This window comes from Podarcis liolepis, assembly GCF_965112155.1.
Source record: "Podarcis liolepis genome assembly, chromosome: 5".
NCBI lineage: Eukaryota > Metazoa > Chordata > Lepidosauria > Squamata > Lacertidae > Podarcis > Podarcis liolepis.
In genome coordinates this window covers 22,251,511-22,273,659 of record NC_139556.1, presented here as the reverse complement: position 1 = coordinate 22,273,659, position 22,149 = coordinate 22,251,511, and the positions used below count along the sequence as shown (strand labels likewise).

The window sequence follows — 22,149 nt, the reverse complement described above, 5'->3', positions numbered from 1 at the left end:
AGTCTCCAAGACCTGGAAATGCCAAGCCCTTTCCAAAAACAATGTGATGAATAGACTCAACAACAAAAAGACAGGATCTCAGTTACAGGGTTTGTCCAAGGACAAGTGGGTGTGAGAACCTAACCCGTCTGGTTTAACTTTTGTAAAACACAGTATATTTGCTCAGAGGAGTTTTATGAAAAGTTATTCTTCTAACTGCCAAATGTTCAATCAGATTTAGGAAAAACGTTTGTCAAATTAACCAGCTATTTATTCAGCACTCTTTGAATGTTCAGAGCATTTTAAACCCAAGAAGACTGTAATTCCTACAAACAGCTTTCTAAAGTGGGCCAGCGTTATTATTTCAGAGCAAGCTGAGAGACAGTGACTTGCCCAGGTTCACCTATAGTCAAGGTGAGATTTGAAGTGGGGGCTTCTCCTCCGCCACCTCCTGCTCCTATATTTATTTATACCCTCCCCTTTTCCCTGATGCGACTCAAGGAGGCTTACAGATAAAAACATGAACTGCAATAAAAATAGCACGGCACCAGCCCTTTCATTAAAAGCAGGCAATTCCCTAAGACCTGTTTTTCTCCTTCACCTGCCAGCAGAAGGACAGCAAGGAGGGAGCAATTCTCTAGGGAGGGAGTTCCAAAGCTCCAGTCTCACTACACATTTAATCACCTAGGGTGGGACTCGCCTAACAAGCCCCATCATCAGATGTCCTGCACAAAGGCTTCCACATATGCAATGGAGCTTTCCCACCTCTCCTCCTCCTCACAAATTGAGTGGGGGTGTGTGTGTGGAGAAGCTCAGAGCAGCACTGGGGAGGGGAAGGTATTCATCTGGCAAGCTGCGATGCTTGTGTAAATGGAAGGACTGGGATACTGCAATGTTGAATTTCATCCCCAATCTGTAACTCCTAGTGGGTTTTGTTGTGATGGGACTCACCACTATGGAGTACCAACCATATTTTATCAAACACATACACAAAGCACTGACAACTCCCGTCATACCTGACCATGCTGGCTAAGGCTGACAGGTAGTGGCAGTCCAATAACACTTGGAGGGCTACTGGTTAGTTACTTCATATGCATAAATGACAATTCATCTAACCCAAAAAAAGGAAAGAATGTGGGGAGAGTGAAATTAGAACTAGCCCCCAGTTCCTGGTATTATTCCTAGCTTGTCTCTCTATTTGTGAAGAAGTTGTATCCTGTCTCAGGACCAGCTGCAGGAATAGACATCTACAGTGGTACCTTGGTTGTCAAACTTAATCCGTTCTGGGAGTCCGTTTGACTCCCGGAACCATTTGAAAACCAAGGCGCGACTTCCGATTGGCTGCAGGAGCTTCTGTGTTGGATGTTTGGCTTCCAAAAATTGTTTGAAAACCGGAATGCTCACTTCCCGGATTGTGGCATTCAGGAGCCGATTTCTTCAGGAGCCAAACCATTTGACAACCAAGGTACCAGTGTACAGCACTACAGTATTTTAAAATGCTTACTCGGAGAATAAGAGCATCGTTCACAACGCACTCCATATACCATACTCAGAGTCTCACATGCATATAGGGCTGCCACCAGAGAGCTATGGCAGAAGACATTCTGTAAGTGTTTGGTGCTGTTTTCTCTTCCACAGGCACACAGTGGAGAGTGTGCATGGAAGAGTAGGCCTCTGAAATTTTTCAAAGGCTTCATAGACCCAAACATAGCAGGGTAACATGCCACCAAAGATCAGTCTGATTTTGCACTCAGTCTGGCAATGTACCAGTGAAAGGCCCCATTTTTAGGCACAGAATAGATTGAGGCAGAGGGCTTCCTCGGTAGTGGCACCCACCCTGTGCAACGCCCTCCCATCAGATGTTAAGGAGATGAGTAATTATATAACATTTGGGAAACCTCTGAAAGCAGCCCTGTATAGGGAAGCTTTTTAAGGTTTAAGGTTTTTATATGTTTTTATATATGCTGGAAGCCACCCAGAGTGGCTGGGGCAAGCCTGTCAGATGGGTGGGGTACAAATAAGTTGTTGTTGTTTCTAATATTTCTAATGCTGCACAGATCTATCTATCTATCTTGCTCAAACATATTGCCCTCCCATGGTGCACCCCACATTCATCTTTGAAGAAAACTCATCCACCACTGCCCCTCCCAATCCCAATAACCAGATACTACCACTTGTACCAAAGAGACAAAAATAGCAATGTGACAAACGGCCAAATGCACACTGTGACACGTGCAGGTTTCTAAATAGCATCGTTCATGGTGTCCATGTGTGCTAATGACATTCCTTCTGCTTGACCCCCCCCCCCTTAAAAAAAACAAAAACCCACAGCTTCCCTCTTAAGGGAGGGGAGTGGCAAAAAAAGAAGGGGGAAGTAACTTCACTTGCTTGGAAAAGATTCAGCAAAGAAAATATTGGTTCTGTTTCAGCACTTCACGAACCTCTCTTTTTCTTGAGGCATAAAGGACTAACTGCCCCAAGAATGTGACAGGGTTTGTTCTTTCCTTAAGACGAGAAATTTTCGGTTGCAGCCAAAGAACCTTAAAAACGTGGCAGTAGGTGCAAGAGCAAGAGAGCTTTTTGCAGGTGTCTTTTAAAAAAGTTTGCCTATGAAGCCAGCTTGTAAATCGCCACTTGTACTTGATTGCCTGTGGCAACAATGAATGGCCTTTAGGTAACCAGTCAAGGAAGCTTTACAATAATTGGTTCCTTTTTTCCTTTTAGGCCACAAATTACAAACATACAGATGCTCCAGTAGGCAGGATAATACATTTTTTGCAGGTTCATAAATGTTGCAGAGATTTATTTGCAAGGCTACTGTGAAGTGTTGGCTACTGCGCCTTTCTTCTTGTTTGCACTGTAATAAATGCTGTTGTATTTTCCCCACTTCTCCACCACATGTTTACTTTCACAGCTCACGTGACTAAAATGGAATGGTATTTTTTTAAAAAAAAATCTTAATGGCTTAAAAGAGGCTTTTGGTTGCAGAACTCCAATAATGGTTCATTTTATCCCGTATTTTCTTTTCTGGTTAATTATGTTTATTGGCCAGTGCTGGTGCAGACATACTGCAGCCAAACCTGTTAACCATGGTTAAGAACAGTGCTATTTTTCTAGAAAAATAGCTTCCGGAACTCACCATGAACATCTCTCTTATTCTCTTACAATGGCAATGGCGCCCACCTGAGAAGAGCCGGAACTGAGTTCTGGAAAGTTCTAGCCCGGAAAAAAATCCACAGTTAAGAGATTGAAAAGCAGGCTGCACACTCACACAACCCTTCTCCCAAGACCCCAGCTCACACATGAGCTCCCTCATTCAGCCCTAATCATGGTTACGGCTGCCATGCATCCAGACATAGCTGGGAATCGACCCTTGCTGAAACGTCTGGGAAAATCGAGACGTATGGCAACCCTAATCCTGGTTAATGATTATGCTAGTAACTCCGAGTTACTAGAAATTAGAATTTGAAACCCCCTTCAGACATGAAACCTGGCGTGACTCCTTCTCCTCTCCTCTTCTTCCTGGTTAAGAGTTAAATCCATCTTCCCAAACCCACCCCTCATATTTAGACTGCAAGCTCTTTGAAGCTACAACTTGTCCTTTGCTTATGTGACTTTGAAAAACACCGCCTATGTTGGTGATGTGGTATTAATCACAGACAGTCATATGTGCATTTATTTTATGTATGTGCATAAAGGTCTTTACAGAGCAGTAGCATGGCAGGAAAAAAGAAAAGGACAGGTCCCTCTCAGGTCACTGGATATGTTCTCCAGCCTGAGCTGCCTAGAGAGAGAAAAAAACCCTGAAGCAACAGTCCAGAATTCCTCTTGCTTACTGTAACATCGAGCGCAAGTTCTCAGCGTCTAAAAATATCTGCCAGAAGGACTTTTGTTCTCCAACAGCTTAAGGGAAAATCCAGCTGACAAAGCTAACGATCCAAATAACACACCATTTATTTTAGGGTGTATACACAAGATCACACCCTTTTTATTCTGTATCGAACTATTATTAACATCGAACTATGAGTACACCCCCTGCTTCTGTACAGATGATCAACGATGGAGATTAAAAGACACCAGTCCACATGGAAGCATAAAAGAAAGGCTGGAAGAATCCCACTGTTTTAAAGGCTTCAATTAAGTCTTAAAAAGAAGAATTCAGTGAGTTGTGGATTACCTAATTTGTGTGAACTCTAAAATAATTACAAGTTTAGACAACAGGTTTTGCCTGATAATAGATAGGCTAGATAACGGGGGGGGGGGGGGGGGTTATCAACCAGTTACATGTTCTCAGCCAGCATGAAAGAAACCATGCAATGCAAGGAACTGTGTTGGCCATTTCCCTGTATCTCCCCATTTCAAGTATTTTTGCAGTAAATTAAATGGCAGCTCACTTATGACCAAGGACATTCATGTACCATTTCACTGTAGTGACATTTGGTATTGGACTATGATCAAACCTAGCCATTGCAAACAAGAGCACATGACTAATCCTCGTGGCTGTCTTTTTTGCAAACCATTCAGTACACCATCACAAGATCTCAGCTCCCTTGATCCTTCATTACAGCTATTACGTACTTTCACTACAGCACAGTTTGTCCTTTTGCTTTATTATTACACTATTTTAGAATTTAGCCATGTAACAATCACAAACAAATAATCATTTATATGGATGTGGAAATGAGGTCTTTGTCCAATAGATGGCAGTTAGGATATGGTTACCAGATTTTTTTTAGTGAATCCAAGGACACTTGTTTTTTTGGTGTTTTTTTAAAGCTGAGTAGCAACAGGGAGTCAGTAGTGGGGATGGTGAGGCAAGCACACATTGCATATTGTATAAAGGTGCAAAGCCCTTCTTTTGCACCCTGTGAAACATAAATGCACAGGGTTTTTTTTAAAAAAACTGGGCAAAGGCACGCCACGCGCCCATGACACTCGAGCCTTCCCTGATCTCCTTCCCCCCTTCCCCCCTTTGTTTTGACAGATCATGGGAGGCTCGGGAGTCACGGGTGGGTGGCCGTTGCCCAGAAGGGGCCAGCCTGGTAGTGCAGTTGGCTCTGGCTGGCTTCAGGAGCTGCTCACTGCTCACTGCCGTGGTGTAGGCAAAATGGCGGGCGCCATGGCAGCGAGCTGCTCCTGAAGCCAGCCAGAGCCAACTGCACTAACAGGCTGGCTCTGGGCTGCTGAGGCTGCCGCTGCCACATTTCCCGGGGACAAATTTGCAAATCTGGGGACATTCCGGGGACGGAATTTGTCCAGGGACAGATTTGCAAATCCGGGGACTGTCCCCAGGAACTGGGGACGTCTGGTAACCCTAAGTTAGGGTATCAGATTTTGTGTGTGTGTGTGCCAAACTTCAGCTCTCTGATAAAAATGATAGAAGATTTTCTATAGGCCAGTCATTTTCCCAGGTCTCCAGAGCACTTCTTGCTGATACATGATCCATTGTTTCATTAGCCATGACTTCAGCCTGGAACCTCCTGCCCTGTGTGCTGGTTCCTCCTTTAGCAAGAAATTCACAGCTACAGAACAGAACTATCAAAGAACAGAACTATCCTCTTCAGATTGCATCATGGCTTCACCCCCAGACAGCTTATTGATTCTCCTGACCAGGGCTAGCAATAAATAATTCCACATTGGGCCTGGGCAACAGTTCTGGTTGAGATCTTGCTGATCCGGTTTATTAACCTCTTGCATTGACCTCTTGTCTGATACTTTCTTGCATCCTGTTCTTTTCAGACAGAATCCTGGCAAAGAGTGACTTGGGTTTGGGCAGCTCCTTTCTGAAAATACCTCCTTGAATCTCAAGCCATCAGCTCATCCAGCTCCCCAGCAATTATGACTCCTGATCCTGCAGATATTCACATCTGCCTGCCACCCAGTGTCAACTATCCACTCTTAAAATGATTGTCCTGTAGTTATCCGTTCCTTTTCTTATGCAATTATACATGTCTTCCTTGAACTTTTACAAAAGCTCCTTTTCAAATTCTTGTTGAGGTTTTCAGATCATTTTTCCCCCTATAACTGGGTGCAGCTCACCTTCCCAGATTGTTCAGCCTTTGCCACCTACTCTGTTCTGGACCTCTCCAGTTCAGCTTTTGGGGCCCTCCTTCTCTTTCCTTTACTTCTTAATAAAACTTCATAGATCTCTGTTGGGTTGTACCAAGTCTCAGTGGAGTCCAGAATTGCTTCTAAAAGTTTTGAGCTACAGAATATTGTCAGGCCTCCCAGATTTATTCAGCCATGAGTAGGGCTAGTCCTAGACAAAATTATGTCCCAGGCATGGAGTTGTCAATTTGATCATCCTTTCTAATACTGCATTTTGCATTGCATTGGTAGACCATTTCACAATTTTGATGTACCATTTACATGTGTGGCTGATTCCTAGCATATAATGAATTTGCACACAGGACAATCTCTTACACCCACTAACCATTTGTTGAATGGGCACTGATGGCATAAATTTTCCTAAAAATAATAATCGTGATGGTGATGATGAAGTAGCAGTAGTAGGAATCTTAACATAATGCTGGCCTTGCAGGCCAGTGCTGCCAGCTTAGCAAGTAAAGATGAAGTGTTTGTATATTTTTGCTCATCTATTAAACGGAACTTGAGCAGGTAGCCTGTGACAGACACTTCAGTGCCTGGAGCCCCACATCCAGTATCCTCAGCTGGTAACTTGCTGCTAAATCCAGGTTGGCCCATAAGATAGTGGCCAAGGCTACCATTTTATCACCTGCATGCATCCTCCTGATTAAAGACTGCCATCAACAAAAACTAACTAACATCAGACTAAAAGACTAACATCAACAAAACTAAAGATACAGTGCGAAGTTCCGTATCAAATGTGTTTCTTCCATTATTTTTATTTATTTCTTGCTCATTATTGTCATAGGAATAATGATTCCAAATTACATTTTGTGCAATTCATCATTATTAAAGCAAACCTTGCTTGAATGAAAATCAAATTAATTCGTTCCTAATAGGAGTGCCTCCAATTTCAGGTGAAGCCAATCAGATGAGCGGGGTAAAAAAAATCACCCAGCAAAGGCTTAAATACCTAATAGGAGATGAGAAATCAAACGGGAATTAATGTGGAGAAAACATAATTAAAAGAAAAACCTTGATTGAATTTAGACAGAATTGACATAACAGTGCAAATTAACTTTGTACAAAAAAGTATTCACTGAGAAAGCAATAAAAAGGCATTTCATTATTAATCTATATTCAAACAATAGAGCTGACTTAATGTGAAACATAGGGTTTAATAGCCACAGTTTACAATGGCTGTCAGGAGTTGATGTTAACATTAGGATACCTAAATATCAGGAAATGAATCGTTAGAAATTGTATCATTAGAGGATTCTAGCAATGACAAACATATTTAAGAAGGATGTTGACAAGCTAGAACGTGTGCAGAGGAGGGCAACCAAGATGATCAAGGGTCTGGAAACCAAGCCTTATGAGGAATGGTTGAAGGAGCTGGGTATGTTTAGTCTGGAAAAGAGTCTGAGAGGAGATATTATAGTCATCTTGAAATATCTAAAGGACTGTCACATGGAAGATGGAGAAAGCTTGTTTTCTCCTGCTCTGTAGGGCTGCTGCAACAAACAGCTGTACAACTCTTTGGGAGGCAGAGATGCAAGAGGGCATCAGAGGAGGGAAGGAAGGAAAGAGGGATAGAGGCCAGTGTTGCCTGTGACACCCCTGACCATCATTCAAGGCCCCCCCCCCAGGGTACTATAGCACACTAGTTGAAAACCACTGGCGTAAAGGAAGGACATAAGCTGGCGCTCCTAGCCTTCCCCAAACTGTTACAGCAGATATTGTGGACTTAAGAAACCCCCATCAGCCCCAGCCAGTGGGTCTATTTTAACTGGCAGTGGCTCTCCAACATCTTAGGCAGAGGACCTTCCCAGCTCAAGACCCCTTAACTGGAGATGCTAACAAAAGTTCAAGCATCAAAGGTCTGCACCACTTAAAAATAAATACCCAGAGTTTAATAATGCTTCAGGGAAACTAGTGCAGAGAGTGCTGTGTTGTTGTTTTTAAAATGCAAAATGCGTAACAGTTTCAACTTTAAACTGTTCATAGCATTGGGACTACACTGGGGTTTCCCCAAATTAAATATGCAAATCCTGAAGGGAAGACACACATCCTTAAACACTCAGAAGGAACATGAGCTCACGCTAACACACACCCACCCCTCACTGTTTTTCACTTAATGTGGTTTATACAGGAAATACTAGAACACCAATGATGGAGCCTGTATACTGTCAAAAATGTGCAGTGGCCCCTTTTGGGGCTGTAAAAGCAAAATATTTAGAGCCAGCTTCACATCTACACAGCTTCCTCCAGGTCCATTTTGTGGGAGACTGTCCTGCTGCTGGTGGAAAAGCCTTCCCCATCTTATTGTCACCTTGCTGCTTCTGCTCAAGGCCAGGAGGAAGAAAGGATTTGATGCTGCAGAAGTAGGAAATTACTTGCCATGTGGAGTGTGAAGCAATTGTTTTGCAGCTGATAGAAAGGGCTGTTCTCAGATAATCAGTGTAATTGTAACTGGGAGGCAAGGAAGATGGGAAGGACAACCCCCAGCCTCAAGACACAGGTAAACTGCAATCTGTGTGAATTATAATCCCATATCTATATCACATTGCATGCACATATCTACACCACATTTGGTTTAAGAATAAATCCTCAACCCAGGTATAAACTTACAGAGGGTGCTCCAGTTATGTGGAAAAGTAAGTTTTTCTCTGTTCACTGCTTTACAGATCACACAAACAGAATGGCTTCTTTTGAGGAACGAGGCATAGCATTACAAACCAAGAAAGAAACAGATAAGACGTACAATCAACAGGCCTGGACACCACCCTGAGAGCAGGGAATCCCATAGGGTTCATTTGCACCTCCTCTAGTGTGGTTTTCCACAACGGGGGCTCGGAACTGATGTTGTCCTTAGAATCACTCTAGAGAGATGATCTCAGGAGAAGGGAATCATCGCTAGCAGTTCCAGGAAGAAGATCAACACGCCAGAGAGCATGTTGCTCTCAGTCATCTTCCTTTTATAACATGATGTATTTATACCCAAGAGAGCTCTGCTCACATGCGGCAACACTCTGGGTCAGGCAGCAGCCTCTGTCTCCAGTCAGTTTAAATGCTAAGGCAGAGAGAAATGATACAAAGCCAAGATCCTCCTGACACATATGGCAGCTCTCTTTTATAAGCAGAAAGGTCATGCAAGAACACAGAATGATTTGAGGTTCACATACAGCAAAGATGACTGACTGCCTTTTAAAAGTGTTGCTCAAGTCAGCTAACACATTTATATGCTAATTCGCAAGTGGGCTGTCCTCTCCTGTGCTTCTTTGGGGTGAAGGGTGGGATAAACATTTAATAAATAATAAAAAGGACAATAGCTGCACTAGTCAAGGAGCCGTACAAGTAGCTGCTACGTTCACTAATAACAAGGCCAACTAGGGCTGCCAATAGGTGGGTACACAGACTCTTTGCTTTTTAAAAAAATATTAAATCAAACATTTCTAATGAAAGTTATGAAACAAAATGTGGAGACAACTCTCAGGCTTCAGCAAGCAGCACCATTGCTAAGGACACTTGACCACTGCTGCTAAGTAATCTGAGAAAGGAATGTTGAGAGGAGGGCCCTTCCAGAGCAGGAGAAAAAAACACCAGAAACTGCTTGTTGCTGCTAGCTGAACAGTGGATGGTGGAAGATACTGGGGCATGTTTGTTTAAGCACTTTCCTCATTCCTACGTTATTTCATTCACACACACCTCAAATGCCCTGCCTTTACAGAAGAAAACACAACGGGCTAGCTTTGTACGTTTTACTTGGAAGTAACTCCCTTGAAATAAATGAAGTTTCCTTCTGACCAAGAAAAAATATTGATATTGCAGCACTCACCCCCTGACTTTCCATGTCTCTCACACAGCCACTACCAGTCTGTCATCAAAGGGCTGCTATTTGTTAATATGCAGTCACCACAAAATAAAAATATGTACAACCTTTAAAAGATACCTGAAGGCAGCCTTGTATAGGGATGTTTTAAAAGTTTAATTATGTTTTATTATGTTTTTGTATATGCTGGAACCCGCCCAGAGTGGCTGGGGCTACCCAGTCAGATAGGTGAGGTACATTTTTTAAACAGGAGTTTGTGTGTATGGGAGCCGGTCCACATAATGTGTGCTGATCCCTGGAAATCCTGTTAGACTGGAGGTCAGCAACTGGCAATCTTTGAGCCATATCTGGCTACCTGAGATACTGCCTAGACTACCTGTTGCCAATCCAAAGACAAAAACAGGATGTAGAAGCAGTACAGATGTGGCAAGCCCCTTTGGGAGTTGGAATCAAGCCTCTTTGCCCTTCACTAGTCATATCCTTCCAAAAGTGGCCCTGCATCTCTCTCCCTGGAGTCTTTCAAATAAAACATTTGAAAGGGATGTAGTGCATCCCATCCAATTACTCAACTTGTCAAAGCATCTCCTGACATGTCCAGCTTGCTGTTCCACAAGTTGATGTTATTGCTTTTGCTCTCTCATGCATCCTGGTAAAAGCCCTAGCCCCCTTCTTCACGGCAGCTCCTTACAGAACTCAAGATTCTTTCTACTGTTCTTAAAATACGGTATATTTTTTATTCTATTTAGAAATGTGCACATTTACTCCGAGTGGCTAAGCACAGTTCCTTCCTCCTGCAAAAAAAAAAAAATGTGATCTTTATCTTCCTTAAAGCACAGATTCTGCATGGAAATTATGTGAGCTCAAGAGTCCTGAGAGTGTAATTGCTCACAACAAATGAACAGCTAAAAATCCAGGCAACCTAAACAAATAACATGAAATATTTGCTTTGCTAAATATCAACATATTAATAAGAAAGCACGCAATCTGTTATGGGCTGTGAGGAATTTCTCCTCTTTGCTGAGGCTGAGAGAGAAAGACAAACTACCCGACAAAATTATGTTTGGGAAATTCTTATCTAGAAAAAAATATACATGTTCAGATTGTACTGCTAGAAGGATAGTCACCTGTGGCCATTTGTGAGGTGGCCTTTAAAAAACTGCATCTTTGTGGGGGGAAAGGTTGTCAAAACGAAAACATTAAAGGGATGGTAACTGTTGATAACGTGCAAGTACTGTCTTATATCCAGGGGGTGCTGACCATCTAATCCCAAGATATATCCCAAGATGAAATAGACAGTTAAGGACCCTTAATAGTTTTGAACCTTTTTATTTGGTTGAATAAGATTCTGGTGCTACTTTGATTAATTGTTGTATGAATCAGCAAAAAGTTTCAAGCATTAATTGGTAGTTCAAAAAACCAAAGTTTCAGCTGATTAATCAGTGGGGGTCATTTTTAATCTGTGGGACTGAGAGTTAAGGGCATTATTTTACGACTATTTTACTTCTACTATTACAGGAAATTAAACGGAAAATGCTAGGGGCCTTTCCACCTAACCATTTGTGGTTGCTTTTTTGTTTAAACTGCAGGCTCATATCTTCTGTTTCTAAAAATAAAATAAAGTATGCAAATATCTGTAAATTTAAATCTGATTTTAATCAGATAAAGAGGAAACAATTATTCAACTAAAATTGTTTAATTGGATGACTGCCCTAATAAATGTATTGAAGATTGTGGCAAATATTGGGTTATGTAAGAGTTACCAACCTTTTAACCAGAGCACCATTTCAGCCACACAGAATACCCTATGCTGTAGCATAACTTTTGTTCATCTTACAAATTGTTAGAAATTATTTAAAAAATCAACTTTTATGTCATGTGGATTCTGCATCAGCACAAAGCTGGTACAAAGCTCCTATTGCAACAGATGGACCTGTCACATCAGCTGATTCTTAATTCCAACAGATCCATGTTTTAAACTCATTTGTGGGTGCTTTAAGGACACCTATCTTCATAATTAATATAAAAAAGTACACAAAATGTGCTATACAAGCTACTCTTGGGATTAGAAATTTTACCGCAACATGGCTTTGCTGAAATATGGGGGACTATGTTTAAGTACTGGTACATCAATTGTTGTGCTACAAATCAGTAACTACAAGGGCAAAGCATCACTACCACAAGCGCATGCATCAGGTGAACACACTTGGAAATGCAGCAACAACCTATATAAAAGAAACAAAATATTGCAAATAACTAGTTTAAATTGTGAGAGGGGGGAGGGAAGAAGGGAATTTTAAAAACTCGGTGGATTTCACAAGATAAAGACAGGATTTTTGGCAAGGGAATGATTTTGTGGCTCACCCCCTCCACCAGTGTACCCTCTCACATGGGGGGGGGCAGTACCTTCCCCCTAGAGACATCTGGCCTAATGATTACTCCAGGAGACAAGAAGCTAGAGAGAGTATGTGGGCAATTGCTTAGCAGCCATCCTCTTTTGCTTCAAGGTAACCTAGGCCATCTATTTATCTCCCTACTGCCTCTAACAACCATCTGTGTGCTGCTATCCAGTCCTCTCTACCCAAGCATGAAGATGACTTAATACTAAACCACAGGAGCCAGCATTTCCTTACCCTTCAGTGGCTCATTCCCGAAAGTTATCACACAGCTCCAAACAAAGGAGTGATGACAACAAGAAGAAGTCAGCCTCCACAGAAGTTGATATTGAAAAGGAGTGTTCTGTTCCTAGCTAAATTAGCCCTTTTAAGATTCTTCACCAATGAACTTCATTCTATTGACTCCCTTTTTCATCCTCTCTTTCACACTACAAATCTATCCTTTGTCTTCATTAGGAAGCAGACAGATGTTCAACTACACTAGCCATGTTGAAGAAAGACACGGGATAAAGAGACAGAATTGCCTTTCATGGTTAGACCAAGGTTCACTTCCAGTTTGTGACAAACCACTGTTTGCCATTTTGCCTCAACACAGCAAACTGTTCTGATATCAAAGCAGGATCTCAAAGCAGGTTTGGGACCCTGACTTGTAAAAAAAGGGGGGAGTGCAGAGAGTGAACAAGCACCAGGGATCTAGTTCTCATGGTGATTTTTATTCCAAACAGCCAACACTCAAGCATGCATCACTTCCAAACACGCAAGTTGCACTCAGCTGTCATAGGTAATAACCATAGCTGGCTCCAGATGACAGTGAGATCAGGCTTTTCCTGAGATTCCAAGACCAGTAAAGGGCCCTCTGTCCTATTTTTACTTTGCATGGTGCAACCAAGTGGGTTGGAAGCAGAAGAGAGAATTCAACTCATGTTCCCTGCTTCATACCAGTTCAGGAAACCCACTGAGGGTGCCTTGTTAAGACCACCAAAGTCCTAGCACTGCCTAAAAGCTGCAGATAGACCTACTCTCCATGAATCTGCCTAATTCTTATACAGAAGATACTTTCAAACAAAATTCAGAAGGTCAAAAAGTTAATCAAACAACATCAACAGTTGCTGCAACCATATTTCTGTAAAATAGACCCTACCTGTCATAATGAAAATAAACTCTCATAATCCACAAGGGACAACGTAATACAGACACCTCCAAATTCTGAATTGTCAGTTTTTCATAGCGCAAGTGGAAATTTTACCTTTAGATGGTTCAGCATTTAGGAACAAAAACTGCGGGTCTGATTAATCTCTCACTCAATACCAATGGTAAGATGTGCAACTTGATGGCAAACTCCCCAGGCTTGTTCTGCAAGGAGAAAAGTAGAACAAAATTTCTGATAAATTTTCTGATATATTATCACATTTGTATCATGCTCTCCCACTCAAGGAGATGAGAAGAGCATTTTAGCCTCCCAACAGACTTGGGAGGTAGCTTAAGTAGAGACAGTGATTTGCCCAAACCCAAGAGGGAGTGATTCATTCAGTGAACTTTGCAGCCAAGTAGAGCTTTGAACCTCCCGGAAACATTGAAACAGAGCCCTCTAGCTATAACACACTGGCTGAAAGTTCTTCTCTGCTCAGTGGCAGAAATATAGAATGTTTCTCAGAAGGATTTGGCAGAGACTCTTCTCTCCCCATGTGCCCAACCTAAACCTGTTCCAAAGAGTTGGAGGAACCCCCATAAAAGATTTAAGGGGTGTAAGGGAAGACAAAATTTCTTTGTGTGGCCAAATGTCCTTGCACTAGCAGAAGCACATTGCTGAACACATTGCCGCTCAGGGCTTTTGCACCTCCATCAACTCTGATGGTTTCTAAGCATCACATGAGCAGTAAAGCAGCTCACCAATGCAGAACCACTGGCGACCTTCTTATTTAACTGATCTAGTATTTGATTTAAATAAAAAAACTCCAGTGTCTGACAGAAGGCCTAAATCAAACTGACAACGCACAAATGGAATTTCTCATCTTTGGGCATATGTCTAGATTTGCTTTAAGAAAAAACATTCTGGAGGAAACAGAACTATTAGAAGCTAGTTGAGAATATCCAAGTTCCTCCCATTCAAGGTGATGAAATTCTTAGAACTGCAAAATTTAACCAGTAGGTTAACTGGTTAAATGGCAGCGACAGGTAGGTGGCTATATCAGTATGGCACAATTTGTTGCTGATTTTACACTATGTTGCTGCTGGGGATATACTGTAACTGTAATATAGAATGAAAAAAGAAATGCTAAATCTAACCCTTCTTTAGAGGAAAGGGTAAGTGGCAGATTTTATTCACTTGCAACTATGTTAACACTTCATTCAGTGTCTCAAAAAGACAGCAGCATCAAAGATTTGGGTTAGAGGCTCATTTAAATTTAATCAATCAGTTCAAAAGGTCATGATTACTCAACTAAAATTCATAAATTGGTTGACTATATCTTAGTTTGGGGTGTGCATCTGCACAATGAAAATGCTAAGGCTCAAGAATTTGTAGGCATCTGCATTTTGAAAGAATTAAATACAAAAGAATCTAGGAGGTATGAATGTCGCTCCTAATACAGTTCTGCCACTTCCGTACTTTTCTTGCCTTTGAATGCTAAAATATTCTCTTGCCAACTCTCAGCATAGCTGCCTTTCCATCAAACAGTCAGAAATGTTCAGGGGCTGCTGATCTGTTGCCAATACTTAGGGCCAAGGAATTACGAGAAGGTGCCTTTTTAGCCAATTATCATGTTGTTATTTATATTTACAAACTTTCTAAGAAAATCCCTTTAATTTCAAATTGAATTAACTTCAGATCAGGCTGCTTGTGCCCCTGAAGGTACGTATTTTCTACCTTTTGTTATACACATGGGAAGAGCTGGGTGATGGAGTAAAGCTTCTACTGGACAGATGTGTTGCAACACACCAGAGCTTTCTATTCCTTTGCTGCTCTTGCAGCCATTCAGCACCTTGGCCATGTTCAGAGGGCCAAATACTAGCCTAATTAGTGAAGCTATCAACAAATCTGTATATTCACATGCAGCTCTTTCATTCCTGCTTCACTGCTATTTTTGTGCAAGCAGGAAAACAAAGAAGCCATTAGCCACAGTTCCCAGTTTACAGGTAACTGAAAACTATGGTTAACTGTGACTTCTTGTTTTGTTGCCCTACTTGCATGAAGGGGCTGTATGGATATGAAGTTTGCCCTCGCTTATTAAGCCAGGATTTTATTGTGTAAACCACATCACTATGCAGCAGCAAAGAGATTTGCCAATGAGTGTGCACTTGAAGGGGAGCTATAGCCAATTCCTGGCTCTCAGATGAATGAACATCCAAATAGTTGGCAGGGACTGCTGCAGCAAAAATGAGTGTTGAGGCATCTTAAGTACTAATAATGAGCTTTCACAGGCTCATTATGAAATACTTTATCAGATGCATGATGCACACATTTTCAAAAACAGACTAGTTTCATATACACATTACATTTTCAGATTTACATGTAAAAAAAAAATCAAAGATCAACAACACTTAGTTATACCAAAAGGCAATCTGTGGTAGTTCTTAGGTGTGCCATCCCAAGTTAAAGATTTTCAGAGCTGAAGAAGTGAAAGTGGAGATAGTATTAGAGAAGTCAATGAAGAGGAGGAGGAGGAGGAGGAGTTTGGATTTGATATCCCGCTTTATCACTACTCAAAGCAGCTAACATTCCCCTTTCCCTTCCTCCCCCACAACAAACACTCTGTGAGGTGAGTGGGGCTGAGAGACTTCAGAGAAGTGTTAACTGTAGCAAGGTAGATCTCTGACTCGATCACATGATTTAAATTGTTTTCTGGAATTTGGTTTCCTTTTTTGCTTTCCTAATTTTTCCAAACCACTTAGTTTCTCTTCAAATAATAACAATAACAATAATAATAATAATCCAGCACATTATTTCATTATATGGGACACAAAAGTTTGCATTTGATGGAAATGGTTCCCTTCAAGTGAAGCCTCAACAAAGCTTCCTTGTATATTAAAAAACCAATCACTTCTAAAGTTCTTTTTCTTTTCTTTTTTCTTTCAGAAAGCATGGAAGGGAGATAGCCTGCAACAAAGGCGACTACATTTTTGCAGGACTCGATTGACTTTCCAACAGTGTGATTAGACCAGGAGAGCACAGCTGCAACTTATAAATGCCCAGGCAGGCACACATGAGTGGCGTCTCATCTAGTCTGCCAAAATTCCAAGCAATTAGAACAAATAACACTTTCAGCTCTTCTGCAAGTTACTGGGATGGAGAATAAAAACCACCAGTGGAGGAGAACCGTCGGGTGGGAAAAAGACTTCTTGTTTCATAAGGGTTACTTTTAAAAAAAGTTATTTATTTTTAAATTTTCCATCAGAACAACCAACCACTTGCTTGCTCACTCCAAAGCGTGGCAGTCCCCATGTCTCCAGAAAAAAATGGCGTTTGTTTCTTCTTCCATCTTATTCCCAGTTGGCCAGAATCCTACTTTCTTTCTGATATTGTTACTCCCGGGAAGAGGTAACTAAAATGTGGGTTTTGAACTGGAGTACAGTACTATATAGCAACCAAAAATCCTTAACAGAGAGTCTATGTCCTTAACAGACACTTGGATATTGCTTTCTTGTCCAACACTGGCCCAACTGGACTTGAAGGCAGGGAAGGGGCAAGTTTTTCATTTTCCTCTCTTCTCTTCTAGCAAGCCTAATGGCATTCTGCAGACACCCTGCCCAATGTCTTCAGCAGGTGCTACCCAGTTTATGTGAAGTGTTGCCACCACAAGGTCAAATGGAATAGGTTGGGTTGGGTTTCCCCCCATTGCTCTTACAGTTCAATGCTATCCTTCCCTCCCAAAGCTGCATTTCCATTTGCAGTATGAAAAAAGTGGGGGAGGGGGAGTTTGCACGTGGATTGTAACTCCATTTGTATCATTATGAAAAGGTTAAACCCGGAGATGAGTCTCTTAAGACGGTTGGGTGATGCCTTGCACTCCTCCTTCTGGCAACTCTGCAGCCAAGCATCACACACACCCAAATTCTTATCTGGCTCAGATTAAAATCTGATCCACTCACTCAATACCACCCCCCAATAAACAACCTTTCCACTTCCCTTCCTTTAAATATCCCACATACCACAAGAGCTGGGGCAGCATTCCAGCACCAGGGGAGTGAGAGGAAGGGGGTCTTTAGTTTCCTCCCTGTGCTAGGACATAGGACCCCCCCCTCCACGACCCTTAAGGAGAAGGGAGGGAAGGAATGGTGTCTTTCCCCTCTTACTGCAGCTGCTGTCACTGGCTCAGTAAGGCAGTCTTTTAAAGAAATAGAATGGGGGGGGGTGTCCATTTTTGTAGGCTGCACAGCTAGGATGGTGGATCTGATTGTCTCGGATATAAGCCAAGCCATATTCTGCTTCATTGTTTTTAAGTAGCTGAGTTTATTTTCAAGCTAACATCGTATTGGCATGGCAGGGACATGCCCTTCTCTAAGAAACAGTCATCTTTAGGTCCAGAGGCACTGCAAGTTCTGAACAAGAAGAAAACAGGATTAGCGTAGTCAGTATGGCTAGAGATTAGCAGTCACATCCTAGCCATGTTCTCCCACTGATTCCAATGGGGCTCAACTCTCAAATGAGTATGCATAGGACTTCAGCCTAATCCTATGCATGTTTGCCAAGTGTATCCTGTTGAGTTGAGTGGGACTCCATTCAACAGCAAATAGTACAGTGGTACCTCTGGCTACATACTTAATTCGTTCCAGAGGTCTGTTCTTAACCTGAAACTGTTCTTAACCTGAGGTACCACTTTAGCTAATGGGGCCTCCCGCTGCTGCTGCTGCGCCACCGCTGCGCGATTTCTGTTATAATAATAATAATAATAATTTATTATTTGTACCCCGCCCATCTGGCTGGGCTTCCCATGCCACTCTGGGCGGCTTCCAAAAGAATACTATAATACATCAAACATTAAAAGCTTCCCGAAACAGGGTGCCTTCAGATGTCTTCTAAAAGCCTGGTAGTTGTTGTTCTCTTTGACATCTGGTGGGAGGGTGTTCCACAGGGAAGGCGCCACTACCGAGAAGGCCCTCTGCCTGGTTCCCTGTAACTTGGCTTCTCACAGTGAAGGAACCGCCAGAAGGCCCTCGGTGCTGGACCTCAGTGTCCGGGTAGAACGATGGGGGTGGAGACGCTCCTTCAGTTCTCATCCTGAAGCAAAGTTCTTAACCCGAGGTACTATTTCTGGGTTAGCGGCGTCTGTAACCTGAAGCGTATGTAACCCGAGGTACCACTGTACTGGTAAATATGGGAAGAGAAAGGGTAAAAACAACCAGCTGAACTGTTCAATACACTGTTACATGTGACTCTTAGGCTAACTGCAAAGTTAGAAGGAAGCCAGGATTATGGGTGAAGTTCACCCTTCAGTGGCTTGCACAGCCCTCTTGGCACCAAAGTAACCAACTGTCATCTTCGTGTTAGATCATGCAGTTACTGGGAATGAAGCCCCTCTCTAACAGTGTTGGGAAGATCCACTCCAACACACACACCCCAGAAAGGATTTTTATACTGCAGCCTTCTCAAAATGAGCAAGTGCCAATTTCTACTCTGTTAGGACTAGTAAATTTTTATGTTTGTAATGTGTGGTTGTCAGAAAGAAAATAGCAGGCTTCTTGATGAAAAGCCCAAGGTTGGAAGTACAAAATAGCAAGGCAAGGAGTTGCTTATGGCAAAAGCTGGGTCTGTTGATTTGGTTTTAGATTATACCTCTTCAAAACCTGAAAAGATGTCTCAATAGGGAAATATCCATCATTCAGACAACAGCCTCAGACAGACCACAATCTGATAACTGTCAGTGCCCCCCCCCACACTTCTGCCAACCTATTTCCCCATATTTTATTGTTTTATACACACACACACACACACACACAGAGGGCCTTTCCTCAAACAACTGACAGTTGAAAGTCACTTTTCCTGAATTAAAATTGGTATCCCACTTCTCTTTTGCAATTTGCGGTCAACAAAATCAGAATTATAACCATCCTCAGAGGTACTCACTTTCTATGTTTTCCTACATGCCACAGAGACATGCACTGGGGCTGCACACCTACCAACTAAGGCTATTTTTTTCCAATATTATCTAGATATGTTTACAGCTATGAATCCCAACTTTAAAAATGGGGTGGGGACATATCAGGTTGCCAACCCAGTAGGTAGGTATATCCTGCATACTATATAAACATTTTAGAATGCTGACTTCAAGTTGCTGTGCTTGAAGTCTATCTGCCACTGTTACTTCATCTGTAACTTTGTTTTATAAATAAACCATATAAATAGGTTCCCTTTGATTGCTCAGAGCATGCAGCATTAAGTGCTGGGGCATAGCTTTAGGCATAATTGTACAACTGAATTCATCAGCTGCCTAATTATCATGCATTTTGCATTTATTTCTGCCAATTAAAAAAGGAAGAAACTATTAACAACTTTTACATAAATACCGTATTTGTTCTCTGCAAAAGACATGAGGCTAATTTGCCAGCGATTAACCGATTATCTAATTTTATAGCTGTCACTCTATAAGATGCCATTTACCCCACACCCAGTGGCAAACAATAAAAAGACCCCAGAAGTTCTCTTTCCCCACAAACCCCTCCGGTTTCTGACTTCACCATGCCCTGATGAAGCTGCATGGCTGCTGATCTCTTATTTCCTCCCTCCTACCCTCAGTAGGGTGATTTGATCCATTCTTCGCACCATTAGTGGTGCACAAACCAAGGTTGACTTGTAAAACCAGGAACTGAAACCATGGTTTGAAATGTGTTTGTAAACCACAGTTTTGAGGTAATCTGGTTTGTGTAGCTGCATGTTACAGGAACCTATGGTTAGCTAGAAGAACAGTGAGGAAAATCTGGAGAAAGAGGGAAGGCATGCTCCCAATTTAAAAACCATGGTTTGCAGGGGGTCACTTTGGGAAGCAGCACTAAGATCTGGTGCAAGCGTAACGAAGTGGCTTCATTTCATCCAGTATAGTGGAACATAAGCATGGAAGAGACATGTGTGTCATAAAATCACTACCAACTGGGGTTCCAAGAAACATGGGATTCCCTTCCCTTCATGCTCTTAAAGTTTACAGCTGCAAACATCAGTGGAATTTCGCTAACACTGGAAGTGTGAAGTGGACTTTACTGGTTTCGTTCTAATGAGATTTTAGAGTTAAACTGGGCATAATGTTAAGCACAGGTTTGTGGCCAAAATGAGCAGTCTTGCATCCAGTTCCCCTGTCCCTCTCCAAAACACGTGGGGGAAAAAAGTGATGTCATCAAACCATATGCTCTCCCTTTCTCTCAACACCCAATAATGTGAAGCTGGAGAGAAGCTGGAGAATGTGTAAGTCACCTGCCATGGTGTCACATGTTTCTCTAACTACCCATTATGGGGTGTGATGCAGAAATCACTTTTTTTTAGCAGCAACTCTGTGACTACCAGTAAGTCAAGTGGTTCTATTGTGCCATAACTGTAGCTGCTGTTAGACCACCAGTGGTCCCCCTCCAAACTACCACCTTGATGTTTCTGTTCAGGAAGTATTCTTTAAAATATAAAATATAAAAGAATATGAAAAAGGAATAGTAGGGAGGTGAGCCTGAGGTGGATGGCCATCTGTCATAGATGCTTTAGTTGAGATTCCTACAATGCGGGGGGGGGTGTCTTGAACCAGGTGACCCTTGGAGGCCCTTCCAACTATACAATTCTATTATTCTGTGAAGGAAGTGATGAAAGCCAGGGGTTGCAGGGAGGCACAAAAAGTCAAAACACAAAACCAAACCAAAGACACCCAAGTTGTCATTTCTAAAAGAATGCTTTAGGTCCTCATAGTTGTAGAGATCCACAAAGAAAAAGACAATCTGGTGCATTACAATTTGAAACTCTCAGTGTTTCTTTTCCCAAGTCTTCCTGAAATTCATTTGAGAGCATGTGCTGGACATCTTTTCCCCATGTCTGAGAGCACCATTTTTTGAACACGCACACACCCTGATGCATTGAGTGCAGCACTCCCAGCCAGAGCCAAACAATAATTACCCAAATTAAAATGGTAGCTAGAACAAGCAAATTAGCTGCAGTCTTCCTATTCATATTTTTTTTAAAAAAACAGGTCCTCAATGTAGAATATGCTACATATTATGCATGTTTACATCTTTTTTTCAGGAAAAAAAATTAATGCCACGAAAGAGGCAATTTAGATCACAGATTTTAATGGGTTCAGTGAGGGAAATTAAAAAGGAGAATAGTATTATTTCTTCATTCCTCCTGGGTAACAGGAGGGCAAGAATAAAAGAAGCCAAGGCCTGCTTACCAATGGATACAAAGGACTTTACAAGCCGAAAAGCAAATAATTACTATGTTTATCTAAAAGTGTTCTAAAAGAGTAGGTATAAATCCCGCCACTTGGAATGATTTCCTGTCAATTGTAAATGAAGCAATTAAGTTTATTTCACTAAAACAAATTAATGCATATGAGGCCAAGTAAAGGGCAATCTCTACTTTTGTAAATTATAAATTTGTTTAAAATTACTTAAGAATATCTTGGGGGTGGGGTGGGGTGCATTAATGTTATATCCTTCTCTCCTCGTCCAGTGGTCTCATCACTCTTGAAGCCGCTTCTCCACCTCTGCTTGCCTCACCTCTCTTGATTCCTGGTATGTTGTCACAGCAGGGCAGAAAGTTTTTGGCATGTCTAATTTTGGGGGGTGTGGTGGGTAGTGGTGGTGCCCTTAGGATTTATAAGAATTTGAAATTAATCTGAACTTAGGTGTGTGTGTGTGTGTGTGTGTGTGTTTCTTTGTTTGAAAGAGAGA

The 22,149-nt window shown here is 41.9% G+C and overlaps 1 protein-coding gene across 17 annotated transcripts in view; it reads right to left on the bottom strand.

Annotated features, from left to right (window-relative positions):
- ZMIZ1 (zinc finger MIZ-type containing 1) overlaps positions 1-22,149 on the bottom strand; it is a 375,034-nt gene that overhangs the window by 236,540 nt on the left and 116,345 nt on the right. For 16 of the 17 annotated variants that reach the window (XM_083502435.1, XM_083502431.1, XM_083502432.1 and 13 more), the window contains exon 3: positions 13,538-13,644. The exons of the other annotated variant lie outside the window; for it this stretch is intronic. The gene's annotated coding sequence lies outside the window, so the exon portion shown is untranslated. The remainder of the gene's footprint in view (positions 1-13,537; positions 13,645-22,149) is intronic. 17 annotated transcript variants of the gene reach the window in all.